This window comes from Oratosquilla oratoria, chromosome 17 (genome assembly GCF_046742065.1).
Source record: "Oratosquilla oratoria isolate Oo_2021 chromosome 17, ASM4674206v1, whole genome shotgun sequence".
NCBI lineage: Eukaryota > Metazoa > Arthropoda > Malacostraca > Stomatopoda > Squillidae > Oratosquilla > Oratosquilla oratoria.
This window is the reverse complement of record NC_134793.1, coordinates 5,412,638-5,417,637: the sequence shown is the minus strand read 5'-3', so window position 1 is coordinate 5,417,637 and position 5,000 is coordinate 5,412,638.

Sequence of the window (5,000 nt, the reverse complement as noted above, 5' to 3'; positions counted from 1 at the left end):
CATCAGATAGTTTGAGAAGCACTCACTGGTCTAGGGGACTCTTGACACCGTAGAGGCTATGATTGTTGATAAAAAGAATTGTCGATAGATACATTGACCCTGCAAGGGCCCTCTGGCACCTCCTGCTTTCCTCTTCCCTTAAAAAAAAAGAAAAAAAAAAAAAGAAAAAAAAAGAGGAAGAACATTTCGCGTTGTCAATACGTGAGTGCCTTTTTCTTATATATATATATATATATATATATATATATATATACATATATATATACATATATATATATATATATATATACATATATATATATATATATATATATATATATATATATATATATACATACACAGTATATATCGATAAATAAAATCCACCAAAAATTGCAATTATGTCAGAAAATAATGAAAAGTACAAACATTCGTGGAAAATGGATTTTGGAAAAAAGATAAAACGAAATAAAAATCACGGGATTTTGAATATCGCGTGTCAATATGTGTCACAAAAACGTGTTTGTATTTTACTCTACATACATACAAACGCACGTGCACGCGCTCACTCGCTCGTGAATATATATATTCATTTCACAGCTGTCAATCACGAGCCCAGCACGTGATAAAAAAACAAACACACACACACACACACACACACACACACACACACACACACACACACACACACACACACACACACACACACACACACACACACACTATGAGCATAGCTCTCCTCTCGTAAAATACAACTAGGTAAACACACACACACACACACACACACACACACACACACACACACACACACACACACACACACACACACACACACACACTATGAGCATAGCTCTCCTCTCGTAAAATACAACTAGGTAAACACACACACACACACACACACACACACACACACACACACACACACACACACACACACACACACACACACACACACACTATGAGCATAGCTCTCCTCTCGTAAAATACAACTAGGTAAACACACACACACACACACACACACACACACACACACACACACACACACACACACACACACACACACACACACACACACACACACACACACACACACACACACACACACACACACACACACACACACACACACACACAATTTCTTCAAGTAATACATTATCGCTTAAGCCAATCACCACACTGTTTTGAATCCCGTGACCGGTTTCAGCCAATCACAAAGCTTTCCTTCATAACTGAAACAAAATCAGACGGGCGCCATCTTAGTTTTGTGACAACTGCTTTTCCGATGTCTTTCCAAAAGTTATTCTGTGCCAATCGTGTGATGACTGAATATTTTTGTGTTTTAAGACTCAGTCACACCTACGCGAGTCAAGTGAGTTCGCTTAAGTAGAAACGACTTAGGTCACAATCTTTTAATTTTCGAATCTCGAGATGTCAAAAAAAAAAAAACACCTTTGAGTCATATATTGAGGCTTTGCACTGACGTCATATTGGACGTTTAGCTTTCTCCACATCGTTAGCGTTTACATTGTTTTGTTTTGCTTAACTTGGAAGCCACAGCTTAAGAATAACAATAATAAATGTTTCATCGTGACTGAGACTAGTGAGAGGCAACAGGATGCTATTAAATCCAGGTTGTTAGGTGTAGAAAGAATTAATACCATAACCAGGTATTCATTGACAAGGCATGGGAGATGGGTTCACGTAAGCATTTTATTCTGTACACAAGCCATCCCGACTAAAGTAGTGGCTTTAGTTCAGAAAAATAAGACATTAAGAGGCGCATGGGTGCGGTATTGGGGCTTCAGGGGTACCGCATAAGGAAGTATTGACCAATCCATAGAAAGATAAGATCGAGGGAACTGTGAAGATGGCAGTGCTTTCACCAATAAATAATGTAGGGACACGTTACCATGTTATGCTTTCGAAACCTTGTCATTACCAAAGCGCTGTCACAGAGTGATAACCTGGCAACAAAGAGAATAATTAGTAAAAGAATAAACAGGCAAGATAGTTCGTTGCAGGAAATTACGTATCTAAGCCTAACCTAACCTTGTACAAAACTTATCTATAGGACATTGGGAGTTATACTACTGGACCACCACAATCTTGCCAGACTGCAAGAACCTTAGCTGGGAATTGAGCCCCAGACCTCATCCCTACCACACACATATCAACCATTATAGTGTATTAGCAATTAAATATTCTGCTTCGAATAGTACAGTATGTACAGTATAAAAACTTAAAAATTAGGAAATGTAATCTAATGTACTCGAATATCGTAATGTAACATAACCTAACTCACCTTGGCCGAGTGTAGAATATTGTAACTTAACCTAATTTAAACTAACTTTACCTGAATTGAGTGTTAAGTGAGAAATTGGATTATTTAGGCTTTATTAACACATGTATTGGTCAGGGCTGTGGAGTCGGAGTCGGAGTCGTGGAGTCGGAGTCGGAAGCAATTACGGTGTCACTGGAGTCGGAGTCGGAGTCGGTAAAAATATACCGACTCCGACTCCAGTTAAATTTACACTTTATAAGGCCTTCATTTAATCTGTAGAGTTATGCAGTGCAAATTCCTTATAAGTACATTATATTAAAAAATCATAATTTTATAAAATGTAATAAATCTCATCGTCTTATCTTCGTGGTCATTCCAATAAACCCCCAAAACGTCCCTGTGCAACGCTGGCTTTCGAATTTATACATAGACCGATAAACATCCAAATTATTACTTGAATAAATTAAACACCTCAATTTTACACCTGTTGACACACAGTCACGGGAGCTATAATATTCCTGTCAAGTTCCATATACATCGTTTCCATCACTCCATCAGTTTGGTGGTTTCTCCCACTGCTGTGTTGCCAAACGGTAGGATAATCATGATTTCAACTGTAGACTAACGCAATAATACTATCTCTTCTTTCCTTTCCCCTTCTTTTTCCCCTCTATACTTTTTAACAATGAATTATTGAAATAATGATATTCAAAGTTGAAAAAAGTTTCATGTTTCAAACATGTCCAGATGTATCTTGTTTTGTACTCGTATCGATAAGATCGGTTCCAGAACCAGAGTAATGTCCATCGCAATAATCGCATAGCAGTACCAGTATGTAGTTAAACCAAGAGGTACTTGTGTCAGTAATTTCAGTACATTAAGACAAAAGAAGGTATGAAAACATATGAAGGATAACGATAGCCAAATAAAATGTATGATACATATACCTTTCAGTATCATACATGTTCAGCTGTAACACTTGACCTTGTACCGTACTCGTATCAATAAGGTTTATTTTCTCTATATTTACTGTTTCCTTTCAAGAAATTTGCCTAAACTTCTTTTACAAAGTATTTCTTTTTTTATTTTGTATTTGCAAAACTATATATGTAAAAAATCTTCCATTACATATTTTTTATTATTAGGTTTGTATATCCTTTACAAAGGTTATATTTCAACCTTTGTTATAAAGTACAGTATTTTTGTTTTTGAAATGTACCTATCACTTATTTGCAAAGATATATATTATGCCAAATGTCTTACATTATAGATTTTTTTCTACTGGATTTTCTTCAATATCCTTTCAAAAAATTTGTCTCTACTTCACTTATAAAGTATAAATAAAGAGGTCAAACACAGGAAAGCCACAATATAACATATATCTTTATTCTTTGATATAAACCAGTTATAATGATACAAGTCTACTCAAGATTGGAGCGTATGTGTGTTGTATAGGCTTTATAAAATATGTAAGCCATAATCAGTTAATTACATGAAGAGGAGTCGGAGTCGGAGTCGGAATCGGTGGTGCCAAAAAGAGAGGAGTCGGAGTCGGAGGTTTTGTGTTCCGACTCCACAGGCCTGACTATTGGCATAACCCAACCATCTCTGGATATATGCACAGCTGAGCAGTTTATTTGATATTGATAAATATCCCTCTAGATACTAAATATAAAATAATAGTAAATAAAGTACACCAAATTTCGTGACATTTCAAACAATATTTTAAGTGATCAGCAAAATATAGGGTGTATAAACCAGGTTTCCTCTAATATAACGTACATTGTAAGCCCATTTTCAGTGGTTTATGATTCTGAATAATGAATAACGTTTATTTTTGACAAACCATGTCACCTTCGAAATAAAATACCAATCCACCTCTCTTCTCTCAGTCTCAGCAGAGAAACGATCAAATGAGGGGTCTGGACACTTCTGTCTGTTATTGCAGCCAACAGATACACAAAAGATCCCCATTATCTGATACACTCCGAACTCTCTATCCCTGTGTTTGTAGCTCGCACTAAACGTCCAATATGGCCGACCCCACAGTGGGCTCGTCACCTGTGACGTCACACGAAACCCTTCAATTAAGGAGCTGAATGACGAACGAAGAGAAGTTAAACCTATACGACTATTAGACACCTTGTTGAATTGTCCTTCGGGAATTCTAGAATACTGTAAACAGATTCCTCTTTCAGCTTTTCAAATTCACAACATTTGACGACCATCGTGATAGTGTGACGGGGTCTTAATTGTTTTGTTCAGACAGAGTTGGCAGCGGCTTGGGTGTTGGAGGAAAGCTTCTCAAATTCTTATTTTTGTTTCTTATGTTCAGTCTCTGCACTAATGAAGACATTGTTTATTTACGCTTTATGAACACATATCGTGGCTGCAGCCTCCAGGAGTGTATACCGTCTGGTTCACAATACGCCAGATACAAATCCATTCACACTACACTTAAGGTGTTTTAAGGTCTTTCCTAGGTTGTTTGCTGAGGACTAGCATGTTAGCCCGCATTGAGGTTAGGTAAGTTTGGGGCTAGAATACAACAGATGCATTGTATAAGTTCTACGATCTTTGCTTTGGTCCAGCAGATAGCCCAGGTAGTAGGGCCCTCTGAGAGGTTAGGCTAGATTAGGCAGCCCAGTTAACGACGTAATCTGCTACCCAAAATCTCCCATTTCTCAACCTTATCCACCCATTTCCTTTATATATTTATTTACCTATTTATTTACTCTAT